General features: G+C 40.3%; 1 pseudogene; it reads left to right on the top strand.

Moving 5' to 3' along the window:
- The first annotated feature begins 16,928 nt into the window (after positions 1-16,928).
- Positions 16,929-17,094, top strand: LOC150093545 (U2 spliceosomal RNA; annotated as a pseudogene).
- The last annotated feature ends 3,646 nt before the right edge of the window (positions 17,095-20,740 follow it).

Here is a 20,740-nt window from a genome sequence, read left to right as displayed (position 1 = left end):
CCCGAGATGTTACTGAATTGTTCTGTGGTTTTAATGAGTGCGTGTAGTGATTCCTTTTGTGTTATGATTGCCGTGATGTCGTCTGCGTGGCAGATCGCTTTGCATTCTTCATGCGCTCTGCCAGGCAGACTCATCCCAGCAATGCTTTTGTTTGTTTGTATGGCTTGCAATAACGGTTCCATGCATAACGTGAAGAGGGTTGGGCTAAGTGGGCAGCCCTGCCTGACCCCTCTCTGTATTGTAATAGGATCCGTAATTTGGCCATTGATTTGTAATTGTGTTGTGCTGTCTTGGTAGATTCTCTTTATGCATTGTATTAGTTTTGGGCTAATCCCGAATTTGGTTAGTGTGTCGAACATATATTCGTGTTTGACAGAATCGAAGGCTTTCGCCAGATCTAGGTTTACCAGATAAAGATTCGATTCTTTCTTGTTTGCGTAATTGATCACGTCGCGAATTAAATTTATGTTTAGGTGTATACTTCTGTTGGGTATTCCGCTGGTTTGATTGGACTTTATTAAATAGGTCATGGTCATTTTGATTCTATTGTCTATTATTTTAGTGAATATTTTGTAGTCAGTGTTCGTTAATGTAATGGGTCACCAATTTGAGATTTCGTTTGTGTTATCGCTTGTTTTTGGTATAAAAATTGTTAGGCCTCTTTTAAAATCGGCGTATATTTGGTTCGTATTTAGGAATGTGTTGAATAACTGTTAATTTAGGCCCTACTAGGGGAATAAAAGTCTTGTAGTATTCAATTGGTATGCCATCAATACCTGGTGTTTTCTTGTTACTGAAGGCTTTAATAGCTTCAGTGACTTCGTTCATTGTGATTTCTTTCCCCTTGGTAGGCTCGATGGTGTTCTAGCGTTTGAGGTAAGTTAGTGTCTTCCTATTGAATTGTTCCCTGCGTTTCTGTATTTTGTGTAGTGTCTGTGAAAAACCTGAGCGATTTCAGGAGTGGTGTTTGCGATCTTGTCGCTTTCGTATTTTATGTTTCTGATTAAGTTTGTGGAGCGGCTTTTGGTTAGTCTTTCATAAAAAGCCGCATTGTCTGTCTCTTGGAGGAGCCATTGGGCTCTAATTTTCCATTTGTATTTGCGTGTTTCTTGGATATCTAGCGCTCGATTATCTGCTTGTATTTCCTTGATTGCTTGGTGGTTCAGTGAACCCGGTGGTTCGTGACGTGAGAATACTGTAAGTTCTCGGTATAGTTGTTTGCGTTTTTCTTTTTGTTCTGCCCTTTTACATTTTGCTGTGTTTTGGAAGAAAATCGCGGTTAGGTTTTTCAATTTGATCCACCAATTTAGGATTTCTTCCTGTTCTGTGTATTCATTCCATAGTAGTTCGTATTCTGTTCTTGTTTCCAAATCCTGGAGAAGGCTGGTGTTCAGTTTCCAGTATCCTGGACCTGTTTCCATGCCCACTACCAAAGGTATTTTGGCTACTACCATCTTGTGGTCGGACACGTGCTCGGCTACGTTCATGTTAACATGTTGGATGTTGCCGTCACCCGTAGCTAACGATGTTGTTGTGTATATTCAATCTATTCTTGTGTGGATGTCTTTACTGGCGTTGCTCCAGGTTGCGGAGAAAATGTTTCCTTTTTTCGCTACCCAGTAGTCAGTTATGTCTGTTTCTCGGCACGTTCTTACTATTTCGGCCGCGCCCGAGTTCCCTGTAAAATTGTTTCCTCCCTGTTTGTCTCTATCAGGTACCTCTACGCAGTTCCAGTCACCGCCGATTATGAGGTAATCGTGTCCTGCGAGGTAGTTATGAATTCCTGATAGGAAAGTGTCTTTCAGCTTCTCGGTTTGGAGCATATATGTTCCCTCTCTTGTATGTTATGTTGTCGAGGGTCCAGTCGATAGTGATGACTCTCCCTTCGATGTCCCTGCGTATGTTATGTTCCCTGTCATGGGGGTTTTGATTATGATGCCTACTCCTCTAGCCCTATCTGTGCCAAAGCTCCAGAAGCTTTGGACGTGGTATCTTTGTTCAATGTTTTGGATTTCTTTCAAGGTGTTAGTGTGTTTCTTGTATGAGTAGGATTTGTATGTTCTTTTGTTGCATCGTTGTTAGTATGTTTTCTGGGGTTTCTAAACCCCTGTGTGTTGAGGGACGCGATGTTGATGTGTGCCCTCATTATTTGGTGGGTTTCCAGTCGGCTCTTGCCAATTTTTCACCCATAATTATGGCTTTAGCCATTTCTGGGTGTTTTCGGATGTCCCACCTACGGCATGCAGTTTCGAGGTGTGTGTCGAAGTCTGGGGTTATTTCTATTTTGTGGGTGTCCCACTCAAATTGGGCTTTTGCCGCTCCTTTATAATGCCCTGGGTTTAGTGTGATATAAATGGGTTCAGAGATTCTCTCCTTTGCTTCATCAAAGCATTTGTGTTCTACTGTGTATATGATTTTGTTTGTTGGTTTTCCTCTTGTGTTCTTTACCTTATGTAATTTGGGTGGGGTTATTGGTTCCTCAATAACCTCTTTTTCTTGTGTGGGTTTTTGGGGGTCGATAGCTTCAGTCCGGACGATGAGGTCGTCAGAACTGACTTCTTTCTCCTAAGGTGTTTCAGAGGTTTCAGTTGTCTCCTGATTTACAGGTGGACTGAGGGTGGGGAAATCTGTGTTTGTGTTCAATTTCTCTCTTTCTATGGTGGGGTTTTCTGTTGGTGTTCTAATTTTTTTTTGGACACTCCCAACTCTTGTGATGCATGGCGTAGCACCTAGTGCATTGTTGTTCTACGCCGGGGTAGTTGAGTACCAACTTCCAACCGGCTATTGTCATTATGTTTGGGATTTTCTCATCCATTATGTCTATGGTTACGTTCCCAGATTGAGCGGCCGGGAAGTCTTTATACACATGTCTTGTGATTTTAATATCATGTCCGTACTGGAACAACCTGGCTAAAATCCACTCGTCTTTCAATTCAATGGGTACTCTGTATCCTAATCGTTTTTCGTTGTACCCCTACACATTCTGGTCTTATTTCTTTCCCAAGGATGTAAAAACCTTCCATAAGGGCGTCACGAGAACTCTCAGATCTCAAAGTGATCCAGGTGACTTCAGTGTTTCTTTTAAAAATACTCGATATTCCTATTAACACCTCTCGTGGGTTGATTTGGTCTGGGGAGGAAACATAAAATTGAATTGTTGTTGGTCGTTCCAACGTGCAGGGAATGCCCTGAATATTTGGCTCTGTAGGAGGTGGTTTCCGGTGGTCAGCCGCCGGGTTTTGTTTCCCTCTGGTGATTTGTGCATATGATAACATGTTTGGTTGAACTTTGAGTGTGTGGGGGGGGGGTCTGTGGGGTGGGGTGTTCCCGCCAAAAAATAAGCTTTAGAGAAAATGCTTACCCTGGGACTACGTCCTTCTCACTTTGTGGCTCAACCACGACAAAAATCAGCTTCTGGGCTGTTGCCCTGGAACCTGGGTCTGGGATACTGCCAAGGGTTCTGGAGTTGGATCTGGTTCTCTGGAACGCTGGAAACTCCCTCCGAACAGGTACTACAATCTGGACTTAGTCTCTTAGCTCTCTCTCGGGGCCGCAACGACGAAAAAGCGTAATGCTGGAAGCACAGATCAGTCGAGTACCAATCACTTTAAGAGTGTACACGGTGTTACCCGTCATTTCTGTCGCGCGCTATAAAGCCCGAGTTTTGGAGGGTAAACTTGAAACCTATAGATTTTCCTGACGCTGCTTTTAGAGGGAAGTGGAAACCTTCCCTCTAGGTTGCAGTGAACCAGCTATTTTGTACCTAAGGTAAAATTTTCTATTAATTGCCTCGGTTATTTACTTCATTGGCTTAAGTTAGCATTAATTTTAAGTTTTTTAAATTTTTAGTTTTTAATTTTAGACGTTGGGCTTGGCTAAGAATCGCCGCCCCACACTTGCAGGGTGTTTCTTCCTAAACGTTGTGGAAGTAGTTCCCTACTCCATTCAAGTTTGCGATGAAGTGAGTTTTTCCAATAGCTCTTGATCGTCCAGATTGTTTAGAACATTAATTGCTTTCATAATCTCTGCTGCGCCTAAGTTCGTGAGTTCCGGGATTATCTTTAGTTTAGTTATTCTTTTAATATTCTCGAAGGTTATGTCTCCCCATTTGAAGCTAAGGATCTCTAGGTCTCTGGTGCTGACGATGGGTGGTCCTCTAATATCAACAACGTTTTTTATTTCGCTGAAGCGGTTTACTGTAAGTGCGAAGGCTGTGTCTTGTGGGCCGACTTCCTCTTCGGATTCCTCGGAGGTCGTGGCCTCATCTTGTCTCGTCTTTCCTGCTCCTTGTTTTATGCTGCTTGGTCTCTTTTTTTCTTTGGCGTTTCTTCCGACATGATGTCAGAGATCATTTCATCTCCACTTTGTGTGTTCTCGTTATCCGAGAGCCACGTTATTGGTGAAAGGTTCTGGGAATTGGCTGACGTTGTTGCTTGCGAACTTTGTTCTGTAAGAGTTACCTTTTCTGTAGGGATTACATCTTTGGTGGGGAGGGGAGGGAATTCTTCTGGTGATACTATCAGGGTGTCTTTGGTGCACTGGTATTTAATGTGCCCTTTTCCCCGCACTTACTGCAAGGCTCTGTACATGATGGTTGGGAGTAGCCAATGGCGCCACAATTCCCACATTTATTCTTAGGGCAGTCCCTAGCCGTGTGGCCACAGAGGCGGCACCGACTACAGACGGGTCATGCCTGTATAGTTAGCCATCACTGTGTAGCCTTGGATGGTTAGAAAATTGGGGATGACTTTCTTCATTAATATCTTCACATAGATTTTATCCCCTTGTTCAATGGTGGGGAAATTTTTAACTGTGGCCCTACACACGTCCTGGACGGTTCCAAATTGTTGGAAAGTGGTTTTAATAGTCTCGTCGGTAACCTCCGCTGGCAATCATTTTAAATATACGTACTTCAAGCCGCCATTGTAGACGGAAACGGGGAAGAAGTGCTCTCCTGCAATGTCAATTCCTTCTGCTATAAGTTTATCTTTGGTCAGATGGTACTTTAGAGTAACTTCATATAGTCCCTGTTGGAAGTTCCAACAATTGATGTTTCTAATGTGGTCTAGATCGATTACTTTGACGATCGCTTCCGCTAGATCTTCCGGTGCGACGGGCTTTTTGAGGGTGAACCTGACGGTCAAATCCCTCGTCGCCATCTGGTTAGTCATTCTACTATTGGAGAGGGGGGCCTAGCCCTATTCCCTACCCCCAAGTGTTTTATCTTGCCCCGGTCCGGGGTTTGTTGCAGACCTGTGCTCGACGCTTCGATATCAAGATTCCTTTCGGGACCAGTACTGATGTCAATCGTCTACGAACAGATACTACGTTTTGCTCGTAGCCTAGAGCTCTCTTCTAGGTTCGCGTTATTAATCTTAGCCAAAAGGCCGATAAGCGATACCATGCAATAAAATTTCTACCTTTTTAATAACATTCATTTATGTTCCTTTGCGGTGGTTTTTAATATTAGAAAGCTTTTCGGAATTTCAAAAATTGATGAATAAATTATGAAAATATCATCTTCAGTTGCACTGTATATATAAACACAAAGGTAACGTTCTAGTTAAAATTTTCTAAATTATTAAAACCGGTACTGAAAGCAGGTACAGGAAGTTTCATACAGTCTTCTAAAACGTGCTTATTTGGAACAATGCTATTGGTTCAGCAGATAGAACACGGGTGGGGGTCGAATATGTGCGGCTCTTTGAACATCTAAGTGCTCTTCTGATTTTCAGCTTACATGGACAAGGTCAACATTGTCAGTTTCATTTGTACGTAAGGCGCGAAAGTTACGGCGATTATAAAATTAACAAACTAATACAGCAGTCATCTTCCCTTATCCGCGGTTACCACACCAGAGAAAATTCCAGACAAACAATTTGTAATTACATTGACAATTATTTCAAGGCCGATTGTTAGTACAAAGTATGAAAGTTTCCTAACACGACATGAGAACACAATCCTCAGCATCCCCGAATTGACTTCATTATTGCAGTAGCATCCGCTTATTGGGATCGCGGATAATATTAGCGAGCGATTGGCTATTGTCAAATTCAGTCGGTCCCGAAACTCGCCATTCAAATTGAATTCAAAATAATACGCCTATTATTTTTACAAGTTCCGGTTATTGTTATGGAAATCCTCAAATGTTTGGCCTTTGCCTTTTCAGTCTCATAATTCTGAGAAATAAATGTTGATCAGGAGAAAATTTTTAGAAATCTCATTATTTTGTTAATCTTGCTTTAACGTTATTCTTCCGTGCAAATGTAGGTGGGTAATATTAATCCTCTTTTCATATTAATCTTTCATGCAAATGCGGGTTCAACTTGAGTAGCCTTTGACTTTAACTGCTTGCCAAAACAAGCCTTATGGCACAAACAAGTAAATAAAAAAAATATATATATAAATAAAATAAGAAACCGTAAAGATTTCTTTTCAAGAAAAGAATTTTGGACTGCTCAGTATGATAAGTTGCTCAAAACGAGTCAGCATAGTGCGTTGTTAATTTCGAAATTTCACCATTCTGTTGCAAGATGTTTAAAAATTAAAAAAAAATATCAAACATTGAAATTTTAACTCTTACTAACAAGAACATGGATCGGAAGAGATCTGGAAAGGATATTAAAATGGAATCAGCATTAAAAAATTGGTTTTGTAACGTTTGTGAAAAGAATGGTGCGGTTAATTGGCTTTTGATGCGTCCAAAAGCAGAACTTACAAAAAAAAATAAAATAACGGGCAAAGAACATTTCGCTTGCAACTGATGCATGATTTTAAAGGTGGAAAATGCGATAAAATATTGTGTGGAAGCATATTCATAGTGAAGTAAAAAAGTGGTGGTTTTTGTTATCTGTCGATTAAGACCGACTGGCCGAAAATTATGGCTGATTATTCTTCCGAGGATTTTCACAACGAATGCAGTTGAACCTGGACTGTGAAAGGTTAGGATCGAGAGCTATAAGTGCGATGGCCATGAGTGAATGAATGGCAATCCTAAAATACAATAATGCTAGTTACGCCTTTCGCAAAAATTATGTTAGGTTATTTTTTATACTTAAAAAACAATCAATTGTGAACATGAAAAACTGGACTGTGTCGGCAAATGTAGGTTGGCATACTCTATTTCAAAATAAGTAAATGTCTTAAGGGAAAGAATTTCATGGCGGATGTGATCCCCCCCTCCGATTATTGGAGGGACGAATTTCCATATATATATATTTATATTCACGAAGCTTGTCATCTATGTATTCGTTAAGTTTCATTGCAAATATAAATCCAAAGGTAAAAGTAGAAATAAAAACTAGAAATATGATTACCTTAGAACTATATTGAGAATATCATTAATCTTTTTTTTTTTTTCAACTAACAAAAAAACAGTCATGAAGACCCTCAAGAACACTTACCCGTTACTGAAAATAAGACATACGTAGGGGAGTACATTAAAGAGACGACATCGCACTTCTCGCTACTTTGGTATTGGATGAGACTTTATATTGTCTAACGGCCAATTGTCCGAGAACACTTAGGGACGCTAGATAAGTATTCAGTCTTATTGTTGACTGTTATAGCTCCAGTTTCAGATTCGTCATTTTTTTTTCATTATTTTCAAAATGCAAAATAGTTGTTTTTTATTCTCAGTACGTTTTTTAAACAATCTTCGTGGGGAAGGGGAGGGGAGACATTTTCTGAAGCAACAGTTGTTGGCGAAAGAACTATGTAAAATAACGATTATGGTGAACAAAGATTTCTGGAGCGTGGATTGTTGACTCTGAGGGCAGATTAAGTAACAGTACGAGCAGAGTTTGTCAGAGGGGGCAAAACAATGGGGGAGAATATAATAATAATAATAATAAAAAAACATAAATTGTCGGGAGTTTTTTTACAATAGTTGTAGATTAGACCAGTGCATGAAATAAGCGCTATGTATTTTTAGCCTCAGTTTTAAAACAATCGGTGAAAACTGAAAAGTTCTGTTACTTTCACCCATGTCTATGGTTTGAGCTTTCGACATCCAAAAAAAAGAAAAATTTGCATTTGAGTAGGAAGCACGTCATGCAATGAGGATCGAGTGTTAGGAGAGACTTGATTACTGAAAAGATCGGACATTTTTTTATAAAAAAATAACACAATTATATGGAATATTCTGCGATTCCTTGCAAGAAGTCTTAAAATTGTGTTAACAAAGATGGCATGCATCATCTCCACATAAAGTCAAGAGCTTAACGACTCTTAGTTCAAGGTGGAAGAAAGTTACCGCTTGTAGACGGTGAGAAGGGTAATCTTGTCGTATCTTTTATCATTACTAGGGATGAGTTTCTTCCTGGCGAAAGTGCCAGTCCCTTTCCTACTTTTTTTTCACCATCAACTTTATTTTTACTTAGTTGTTTGGCTGCAAGGTGAAAGAGGGGTTATTAAGATGGTCTGACCCCCCCACTCTCACTGCTGCATCCCCTAACGGCTTGTTTTTAGTCATTTTGGAATCCTATATAACGTTTATTATTAATCTACAGAACTAGATCTACGGTTGTTTTTGTTCATTTTACGGGAAACTAAACCCCTAAAGTTTTAAGGAGAAAAGACAAAGAAAGTCCTCGACATTAGTGTCCGCAATAGGGAAAAAAGCGCTCAAAACTGCACAAAGATTACTTTTATTAAGGTCGATGCGTGCGCATGAAACTCAATTTCTTATCAACTGCAAACATAAGTGATTCACTTATATTTTCTCGTTAAAAATCGGGTTGCTTTCAGCCAATTGAAACATCTATAACATTATATATATTCTGTACGATTTTGTAAAGATAAATAAAAATCTATCTACAAGCGAACACAAAGCTATACAAAACACTGGAAAAATTCACGTAGATAGAATGAACGAGGACAACAGATGGGCAAATATTGCCTGGAAATCAAAACCACATGGACACCGATCTAGCGGAGTTGCGCAGAAGACTTTATAAAACCCTTGAAAACGTTACCGCCAAACAATTGACTAACACCCAAAGCCAATTAGATGTTGAAGCGAACACACACGTGCGGGTGCTTGAGCGTGTACCACCTTTTCGGAAACCAGTTTTTTAATGCCACATCTCGAGGAAACTCGCGACAAAGGGGATTAAATAACTCATGAAGTAAATCAAAGTTTACCAAACGTTGTTCAGCGAGAAGTTCTCGTGGAATTTGTCATTTTAGTTTTCTAAGCGGGTTTCATGCTTCAAAAATATTTTATAGTGGAAATATTCTGAGGAGAATAATAATATTCGTAAAAATGTCGAAAAGCTCAGACCCAGAACGCCTATTAACATTTGTGTAGCAAATGCCAGTGACCAAGCGGCATATTTTTAAACAAGGTAAAGTATTCATCAATTATCGTCAATTTTCACACATCCCAACCTTTCAACATTTGGGAACGGGAATACAGCTGTTTATGACCGATCATAAAAATTGCCTGCAAGCCCATTACAACAGTGGTCGTGATAGCCTCTGTACTGAGAACTGAAAGAAATGACATCGGTTTTGCAAATGTTAGTTAGTTAGTTAGTGACCGATCAGGAAGCAAGCCAGTATAAATAAAATTTTTCCATTAAAACTAAAGATGAAGGTAATCTGTAACCCCTTCTCAAATTTAGTAATGATACTGAATATTTTCTTCGCAAGTGCGTATTGTAAGGTGAAAGTTTTGAAACAGTAGTGCCATGATTACGTAAAAAGTAATAGGCCTATAGATTTAAATTTTAATATGAATAAGAACATTCAACGGACTTTGTTTATTTTTGGTGTTAAGAAATCTCTTGTTGGAGGGGTTGGTGACACAGCAGATCGATCTCACGGATTCATCCACCTCCATCCTACAAAGCGATCTCCAGGATGTACAAAAGGAGGAGGAAAACTAATCCAATATCAGCACGCTGGTGAAAAGGTCTGCATTCACTCGTAAGTACTCATGATTATGTTCTAAATTTTTGGTGACCAGAATGGGATATGTCAATGAAGATCAGCACAAATTAACGATCATTCATTAATTTTATAAACAAATCAGCTAAATTAACAATTAATTATTATTTTTCACATTACAAAATAACCAATGTGTTGCGTCAACATTTCAGAATCTGATTTCCGTTTTTGCATTATGGAAAATACCTAATAGTGATTCTGTACTTCCCCCACCTTTGCAACGAGTTGCACGAGATTGTACTACGTACTTGAAATACTTTCATTAGATCACGCCTAGAAATTCGCCGATGCTTTATACTTTCCTATATTAGGCATGAAACTGATTCCAATCTTTGAGTTTCTCATTCGGTTTTAAAACAATGTGGGATTTAATATCCCCTTAATTTGAAAAACAGTTAAGTCGCACTTTTGTCATTCAAAAGTGTCGAACTCTAAAAGCCTCCCTCCCCACCCGCTTGCATTTGTTTATATTTCAACCATCTCAGGAGCATTCTCTTTGTAATACATCATTACTAAGATCCGATTCTATTTCTGGTCTGAATGCCTTGCTAAAGACAGGGTGGCTCAAGTCAAGAAATTATTTTAAATAATAAACAATTTTTTATTAGTTGTGAAAAACCAGTTATTTTCAACCCTACACAACTTTAGTTGTTTTCCTGTTATCTATTACGTAGCCGATTCTTTAAGTGTCTTGTTCCCATGTGAATTTATGGCATCTTCAGTGCTTGTTTAAGAGGGTTAGCAAATTTAAAGTCATTATGAAGAAATCTCAGTTTTCTCTCATTTCTATTTCATGCGGATTCACTGTTTGTTCATTTATATTTGTATACAGCAATATATATCAATATTCCATAATCCCGATATCATCATCCTGTCCCTTTTGCAGCTGTAGCTTCATCTCTTCCAATCCCATGAGATTAAATCTGCAGTCTTATGAAGGCCTTTCGTAGAGTCAAAAGGACCACCTTATCTTTACAAGGCAATGTTCCTTTCTCCATCACGATTATCCTCTGTGGTTGTAGTTGCAGTTTTCAGATATTCGCTGATACCGTTCCTTTCTGTTATTTTTTAACGAAACTGTACATATTGTTGTCGAAACAGAATGATTTGGGCGTAGGGCTGATGCAGAATTTATTTTCAAGGAAAAAAGGGGGATGCAATCCAAAGGAAAAAAAAAAAAAGGGGGGGTTTAAAATCCAAAGAACCCCTTTGAAATATTGTCCTTACGTGAGTTATTCCTCTCTATTCATGTTAGGCTATGCTGACGAGCCTCTTTAATTAGGTCCACAGTACTAAACGACCGTCGGGGAAACAGCATAAAGCTCACCTGCTGGTCAGATTCACTCTCTACCCGTATTATTATTCAGCTACACTTAAAGCCAGCGTCCCGCTCATATTTGGATTAACTGCTAAAGCAACGGCTTCCCCCCTGCTAGTCCGATTCAATGGAAGTGACAAAAATTTAGATGTCATCTTCCATATGAAGATATAATACTACAACTCTGAATAGCACGAGGGTGAATACTCGTAACCCGTCAAACGTTTAAAGAACCACAATGTATTGCTATTAATGTAAGTGATGCTCATCACGTCATGCGGAATGAATAACTTCAACCACAAACACCACTATGGGAAATTTTTCTCTTTTTTTTTTGATTTCACCAATTGTTTCCGCTGCACCCCTTTTTGTTATTAATAGCGACACACGAGAGGAATTTTCTAAAGCCTTCTTATTTTCACCTCTTGACACGATCGACATCATTTTGTGATTCTTTTAAATGTTTTAGTTAATTTTGAAACCATTGTACAAGTGTGTTCATTCAATTTGTTTCCATTCAAAACAGCGAATTAGATGGTTTCATGCTTTAATTTTAAGTTAGCCACAAATGACCCATAACCTTATTGGTTCCTCTTCATTTCTCGTCCATGAAAATCCACATTTCAATTAATACATGTCGTATTTAGTAAGTTTTCCCATCTTCTTCCTAGTCGGTTTCTGGGTGAGTGCAATCTAAGTTACATTATTAGACTTCCCTACACTTTACATAACCACCCAACCTGCCATTATCGATAAAATTCACATCCTTAAACGCTTCGTATCCATCATATTATAAATTCATTGTAATATCAATGGTATTATAATTATAACTTGGACGTCTTGGCCGGCAATGTAGTTCCATCATTATGGAGGATTTGCCATTGTGCAGACTACGTAAGCGTTGCGAGGTGGTTTCATTGCAATCAATTCCACCATCATACACCAGACGTCAGGTGAAAAACAGCAGTCCAATCTGCTCCAAATAAACATAAGTTCAGCAAGTGGCCATAAACGAAGTGCATGAATTAGCAAAATAACAACTAGCATGCCAAAATGCCTGAAAAGTAAGCAAAGACTGCCCGACCTACAACTACTATGAACAAGTGAAAATTTAACACATACATTATGGAGGAACAATAATAAATAAAGTTAACTGAAACAGCACTACTTTCCTGCCATGCCTTCAAAATAATCTTCAAGGCTGTAAATAACTTTAACAAAACTCTTAATTAGAAAAAAAAAAATAAATAAATACAAGCTAACGCTGTACAAAACTGTAATTCGCCCAGTTATCACCTACGCCTCTCCAGCATGGAGTCATACCTCAGAAACCAACATACAAAAACTACAAAGAATCCAGAACAAGTGCCTAAGAATGATCCTAGATGCCCGATGGTACATAAACTCCCAGATCCACCGAGAAGTAAACATCCGCTCGCATCTCCACGACTTAGTTGAGAAATTCTTTTCCAAGGCAACCCTGCACTCAAATCCACTGATCAAACAAGCCAACAACTACAGTGAACCATACACTGCAAATACAGAAGACCAAAATCTATTCTACTACACACCGAACATCACTAGCTTCTGGCCCCAATAGGGCGAGCAGGTAGCTCAATAATACCTCATTCACAGTATCACTTACAGAGATAAAGGGGAAAAAGAAAAGCATTTTTGCTTCACCCATCCAGCCAGTAACGTTATGCGGAGAGGTGGGGCGAGCTCCAAGCACTTCGTCGTCTTCTGGAAAAATAAAATTAAGGCAAAAAATGCCAAAAAAACTAATACAGGCTGGTGCTCTTATCTAAATGGCTGATAAGAGTGAATCGAATCTTTCGATTAACAATTTAAGCTTAGCCAAAAGGCCGAGAAGCGATACCAAGCAATAAAATTTTTAACTTTTTAATAGCATTCATTTAAGTTTCTTTGCGGTGGTTTTTTAATATTAGAAAGCTTTTGGGAATTTCAAAATTTGATGAATAAATTATGAAAATATCATCTTCAGTTGCAGTGTATATTTAAACACAAAGGTAACGTTCTATTTGAATTTTTCTAAAATATTAGAAAATGGGAGACACCAGGACTCACAGGCCTGCCAAGTCTAAAAACCCCTCTGGCTCATACAGTGGCCAGAGCAGGCAGGGACGAAAGCGGGCCAATGGGAGTTTTATAGATCCAAGATGGTACGTTACAAAGGGTATAAAGTATGGTTTGAGAAGTGGAGGCGGAGGCCGAAAACTTTGACTAACTGTGCTTTATCAATGAGTGTCCTCCAAACGGCCTTGGCTAAGCAGTGCCCTGGTCATGGAGGACGTGTAACAACGAGTTAGGTTTTGAACAACTCAAAGTACTCAAACAAAATCTGTTCTTATCAGCTACGAGTTAAACTTGGCGGACCCCTGGAACGTTATGCACCAAGGGAAGAAGAGCGCCACCTGGCGGAACAGCAGGAACGTTAGTTCCAGGCTCGATAGGTTTCATGTCTCCCAAACTCTAATCAAAGCCGTTCAGTGCATCTTCACCAACTCCACCCAAACAACCCGCATCTCCGATCACGCAGCAGTTAACCTAACCCTGGCGCTACTAACGTCAAGCTTTTATGGGAGAGGTTACTGGAGATGCGACCCCGCTCTCCTATCCCTTCCAGAAGTCAAAACAGAGGTTAACCACCTCCTTGCAAATCTCCTCACCGACTGCAACCAGGAGAACAAAGCCAACCAGTGGGAACACATCAAACTCCAGTGCAGCCATACCCTGCAAAAACTGGAAGTCAGCATCCGGAAGCAGAAGAGGGAGAAGGCAAGTAAACTATATAAATTAATTCCCATTTTCCACAAGGGAAGCAACAACAAAAACATCCCCCAAATACAGCACACCATCCAACGTTATCAAAACGAGCTCATCTCCCTCGAACAAGAAGATATCAAACTGCTACAGATTAAGGCCCGCGCGAGGGAGGTTTCGGCGGAGAAAACCTTCAACAGAGCCTTCTTTCAACAAATCAAGCACGACAGAGTCGAGAAAAACTTCACCGAAATAAGGCATAGCAACGGTCTCTCTCAGGAGAAAGACCACATAATAGGCGCGTTCAAGGACTACTATTCCCAGCTCTATCACCCCGAACCAACGGAAACCACCCTCTGGCCTAGACTGCTGGCTGACACGACCAAAATCTCCATGCAAGACAGCCTCCGGCTAGAAAAACCTCTCTCCCTAGATGAACTCCAGGTTGCCATCAAGAGCTGTACTAAGCATTCTGCCCCAGGCAGCGACGGTCGCCCACACAACTTTTACTAAGAATTCTGGCCCCTCCTATGGCCGGTCCTCCTCGAGACGTTCAACTACTGTTGCACCCGAGGGAAACTCAGACTCTCAGAACGGGCATCATCACCCTCATCCCTAAAAAGGGGACACCACCGAAGTTAACAACTGGCGGCCAATAACCGTACTCAACACAGACTACAAAATCCTGTCGAAATGCATTATTTCCCCTCCAGTACCCTCTCTACCATCATCCAGAAAGAACAAGCATGTTCGGTACCCGGCCATGGCCCGATGCACAACATCGCCCTTATCTGGGACACAATCGATTACCTCAAACACACAAACGCAGCAGCCACCTTAATAACCGTGGACCAGAGCAAAGCTTTCGACAGGGTATCCCACCCACTCCTGTTTGAAACACTGAGGCACCACGGCTTCGGCCCTAATTTCCTTCACCTCATCCAAACCCTCTACCGGGACATCAACAGTACGATCGCCATCAACGAAACATTAACAGACCCCATACGCATCGCAAGAGGTGTCCGACAGGGGTTGCCCCTGTCCCCCGCACTGTACATAATCTACATAGAGCTCCTCGCCAACCTTATAAGACGGAACCCAGAAATCAAAGGTGTGTAACTCTCCAGACCCGCCAGCGGCCCACTTAAATGTCTCCTGTATGCCGACGATATCAGTCATCACGAAAAACAACAGCTCTCAGGAAGGCCTCTCTCATTCCATCAGTACTTTTGAAAGAGCCTCCAGATCCAAAATTAATAAAGAAAAAACCACCAGGCTACCCATAGGTGACTGGGGGAAAAACCCATCCCGCCAATCCAAATCTTGGGGATCGGCTTCAACAACGAAAATTCCCACTGCACAGTTGCTTTAGTGAAAAAGAAAATTTTAAAAATCAAAGAAAAGTGGAACTCCCGCTCCATAGGCTTTAGAGGACGTGCCCACATAATCAAACAGCTAATGCTCCCAGTGATCTTGTACTACACTTCCCCTCTAATCAACACCAAAAAAACCTTGAAGAAATTCGAAAAAATCATGTTCAACTTCCTCTGGGAAAACCAGAAAGATAAAATTAAATGCTTCAAAATGTCCAGACCCACCGAGCAAGGCGGCCTTAATATTCCCCTTCTCTCAGAAGCCATCACCGCAGTGATAGTCGACACTCTGGTTAAAACGCTTAATAACCCTCTTCACATCTGCCACGGTCTCACCAAGTTTTGGCTGGGAACGAGGTATTGCAAGCTCTTCAACGTCAACCACGCCGGCCCGCAAGCCCTTTCCCCCCGGCTCACCTCAAACCCGTACTCGAAACCATCGTAACAATAACGCCATTCCTGGACGGGATCAACATAGCAGCCTACCCCAGGCCAACAATTTACAACTGGTTAAGAAGCCTTAAAGATCCGGCTCCTCTCACGGAAGATCAGAAAACCACGTGGCAAAACAACAACCTTGACTTTCTGTATACCACAAGGAAAGACTTGAACTTTAAAATTTCCCACAACATCCTTCCTGTCAACTACCGCGTCGCCAAGTGGAATAGGCATGCTTCAGAAAAGTGTATTTTGCACAGAGACAGAAACTATCGACCACATCTTCCACTGTTTCACCACTCAAGCCGTGTGGAGACTCGTTGGGTACAGGTTCGACACCACCATCACACAAAACCAGGCCCTAAACCTCACAGAAGTTCCAGACACAATGTCTAAGAAAGAAAAGCATCTCTTCCTTTTCTCCATCATCGAATTCAGGTTCCACATATGGAAGATCAGGAATGAGGCCTTATTTCAGAAACAAAGGAAAGGCCTCTCTGACATCCTCAGAAGCTGTCGTTCCTCTGTAAAAACATACCTCGAGATGAAACTCACAGAAGGCCCTGCAAAGTTCCACGAACATTGGTGATACCCAGGTATCAAGGCCTACCTGTGGAACAGCAAGGTAAGGCTTAAACTTTAACCCCCTCGCCACCTTAGTACACCGACCCTTTTTGAACGCAAACCCACGACATCTTAAGCATGCTTCAAACCAACAATCAGCACTAATTCCCCCTCCCAACGCCTCGGAAACCCACCTCGTGTCACGTAGTGCCGCGGGGGGGGGGGAACCGGAGGTACTCCGCCACTTCTAATGTTAGCCAGCGCTTTAGTGTAACCGAAATCACACAACACCTAATCCGCATCCCCATCCACTAAGCTCCGGGGCATACCGCAACAGGGATGCGAGGTCTCTCCTCGCTCCATTTTTACGTATTGTTTCCCCCCACACACAGACCTAAAGTAGCAGTTCTGCTAAAACGTCTAAGTTTACCCTTTATAGTCGAGCTCTTCAGCTAGCGACAGAAATGATGATGGGTAACACCGTGTACACTGTTAAAGTGATCGGTACTCGACTGATCTGTTATCAGCTTAATATCTGATACGGGTTCGATCCGAGCCCAAGATATTAAACTGATTTTTGGAAACCGGCGAAGTGCTTGGAGCTTGCTCCACCTATGCCACGAGTTGCCCTGGTCTAGCACTGCCTCTAGGGTCAGCTCACTCCCTTAGGAGAGAATAATTAATCCAAACATAGTTTTGAAAGGAAACCAGGATGCGAGATTTGTCTTTGTTTCCCAATTTATTCTGGACTAAAATGGCTAGTGTAATTTATTTTACACTAAAATGACTGGAAAGTGATGCTATTGGCAATTTTAATTAATTCTGGGTAATACTTTTGGATACGTCTGTTTTGGCACTGGCCACTTGTCTCCAGTGCATTAGTTGACGGATGGAGTCGAATAGCTGACATTGATATAGTACAGTCTGTTGAAGGTGTGGACAACTAATACATACATACATGATGATTCCAGGATACGGAATCTGTGTAAGTAGTGTCTTAGTTTTCCACGTCCCGTTGTAGAAGTAAGTGCGGTGAAATCTTCTTGTTTACGCATCCGAGTAGATTTTGACTACTTTTCGTAACCGGTTCCTAGCCGCTTCTGTAACCAGCTGATCCGCTCTCTCGCTTCCTGTTAACCGACCGAGTATGCGCGTTCACCAGGGATGAACTTGCTTTCCCATCCCTCGAGAACAGTGTTTCTGAAAGTTCAGATATCCGCGTACCCCTTCTTAAACATTTTTCCTTAACACCAAGTACCCCCTAAACAAATTAATGAAAATAAAGAAATAAATTAATGTAAAAATAAATATTTAATTTATTTGAATTTATATGTTGAGGTAAACACAAAATATGAACTGTTTTTAAAAGAAGAAAATGGGGAAAACGTTCCCCTTCATTTGCCGTCCATGAAATGAAAATCCACAATCATACTTAGGAAGAGTTTTCGTCCTCTTCCTAGTTTCTCTAGAGATCACAGGCAACACACTCTTATCAGTTCCATTTGATCCAGTGTTGCTTACGCGCCTACTTGTGTTTGCTATATTGTTCTCTTTTGGGGGTTTTATTTGTAAATGAAACGTTTAACCAACGATCCATACGTAGGAATTTGAAAGTTGAAAAAAATAAAATAAAAAATAAACAATACTGTATTTACTCGAAACTAACTTAACATTTTGTTCCCCAAAAATTAAAGCTAAAAAATCGTGGTGTGCGGGAATTTTTGGAAACTAATGTTTTCAGGAAAAAACAAGAACAAAAACTGAAAATGGTGCGACTTACCAAGAAGTAGCTATCACTACTTTTCGCATCGAGAACAGTTTCTTTGTGCGCATCTACCCAAACAGCGTCATCTCTCCTATTATTACAAGCCAAAATTAGCAGTAATTTACAGGACTGGAGATGCGTAGGGCAGCGAAGAACTGCGTATGATTAGTGCGGCATTAACAAGAGATCGCGCCAACCAAAGACAAATTAGCATTTTAGCTGTGGAGTCGAAATGCTAATAATTCCCTTTAACCGAATTCCATAATATCGGAAACCCATTCACTATATATTTCTTCGTTTTCACACGTTAACGACGGAGGTGGTATCACGCCAAAACTATATGCTCCACCCCACCGGCGACGTGGCGTGTTATCCTGGTTGTCTGTAATTGCACTGTTTGTGGAAAAATGTGACGACTGCTTTATTTAATTATGCATAGCCGAAAATTGCCGCGAACCACACTTTGAGAAACACTGTGCTACTCTACCAAACTTATCTTTAAAATACTAAATTAAAAAAAGCGGAATTCATACCAAAATCCCAGACACAACAAGCTACCAAAAATAAACAATCCTACGTTAAGATTTAATATTCCAATTTGCACTAAAAATAATACATAGCTTTCGGGAGCTCTCTGAAAACGCTATACATCATGTGGCCATCTCCATTTATGAAAACTATATTTTTTTAGGTTGTGATATTAATGAATTTCGTAGCAAAAAAAAAATCGATTTTTCAAGTGAAGTAAAGTAATTATTAATAATTGCCACTGTCGAATGTAAATAGTTGATGAACATTTCGTTAACCAATGGTACTATTAAGAATTCATGATCAGACATGTGAAAGCGTAGCTCTTAACAGCAATGCTTTTAATAAATATTTCATGACAAAAAAAAAAAAATAAATAAATAAAGTAGGGGAGGCAAAACATGCAGTTGCGCCGGGGGGGAATTCATGAAAGTAGCAGCGAAAATAAATGTAAAGTGTAGGGAAGTCTAATAATGTAACTTAGATTGCACTCACCCAGAAAACGGCAAAGCAAACTGCATTTCTTGCGATAAGTGACTGAAAGCTCATACATAGACGAGGTAATCCTGTGAAGGGTTTATCGCACTTTCTAATGGACAGGATGGTCAAATGCACTTCTTATATATATAGCTTATTTGAACAGGTGTTCAAATTTATGCAGGTCTTGCTGGGCGTATATAAAAATAGACGTCCTGGCCGGTTGGAGGTTAATTCCTTTGTACGTGATTTCGATAAGTACCGAGTCCTGGTTGCTGTCCTGTGTAAATAATATATATCCTCGACTTCAGGATTGACCAAGAGTATTGCAGCTCTCTCTCTCTCTCTTTTCTGATCCTTTGGAAAATATTCCATACTTGGTTGGAATGGAAAGCCACAAATTTCGTTGTTGGTTTCTTGTATTAATTTATTTTTTTCTAATTAAGAGTTTTGTTAGTTATTTACAGCCTTGATGATTATTTTTAAGGCATGGCAGGAAAGTAGTGCTGTTTCAGCTAACTTTATTTATTATTGTTCCTCCATAATGCATGTGTTAAATTTTCACTTGTTCATAGTAGTTGTAGGTCGGGCAGTCTTTGCTTACTTTTCAGGCAATTTGGCATGCTAGTTGTTATTTTGCTAATTCATGCAGTTCGTTCGTGGCCACTTGCTGAACTTATGTTTATTTGGAGCAGATTGGACTGCTGTTTTTCCCCTTACGCCTGGTGTATGGTTGTGGAATTGATTGCAATAAAACCACCTCGCAACGCTTACGTAGTCTGCACAATGGCAAATTCTCCATAATGATTGAACTACGTTGCCGGCCAAGACGTCCCAGTTATCGCGGGTGCGAAGTGCATAGCAAAATTCTAATACCATTGATATTACAATGAAATTATAATATGATGGATACAAAGCGTTTAAGGATGCGAATTTTATCCATAATGGCAGGTTAGGTGGTTATGTAAAGTGTAGGGAAGTCTAATAATGTAACTTAGATTGCACTCACCCAGAAACCGACTAGGAAGAAGATGGGAAAACTTACTAAATACGATATGTATTACTTGAAATGTGGATTTTCATGGACGAGAAATGAAGAACCAATTTCGTTATGGGTCATTTGTGGTTAACTTAAAAAAAATTAAAGCATGAAACCATCTAATTTAATTCGCTGTTTTGAATGGACACATAATGAACACAACGACTAACTTGTAGAATGTTTTCAAAATTAATTAAAAAATGTAAAAGAATCACAAAAAATGATGTCGATCGTGTCAGGAGGTGAAAAGAAGAAGGCTTTAGAAATTTCCTCTCGTGTGTCGCTATTAATAACAAAAAAGGGTCCACCGGAAACAATTTGTGAAATCAAAGAGAGAAAAAAAATTTCCCATAGTTACGTGTTTGTGGTTGAAGTTCTTCATTCCGCATGACGTGATGGGCATCACTTACATTAATAGCAATACATTATTATCTGTATTTTTTTTAACCGTTTGACGGTGTTCGACGAGTATTCACCCTCGTGCTATTTTTGTCACTTTTTTT

The sequence above is a fragment of the Typopeltis vanoorti genome, chromosome 24 (assembly GCF_054136105.1).
Source record: "Typopeltis vanoorti isolate ZY-2024b chromosome 24, IOZ_Tvanoo_1.0, whole genome shotgun sequence".
Taxonomy (NCBI): Eukaryota; Metazoa; Arthropoda; class Arachnida; order Uropygi; family Thelyphonidae; genus Typopeltis; species Typopeltis vanoorti.
The sequence above is the reverse complement of the archived record's forward strand: the minus strand, read 5'-3'. Positions and strand labels throughout refer to the sequence as shown.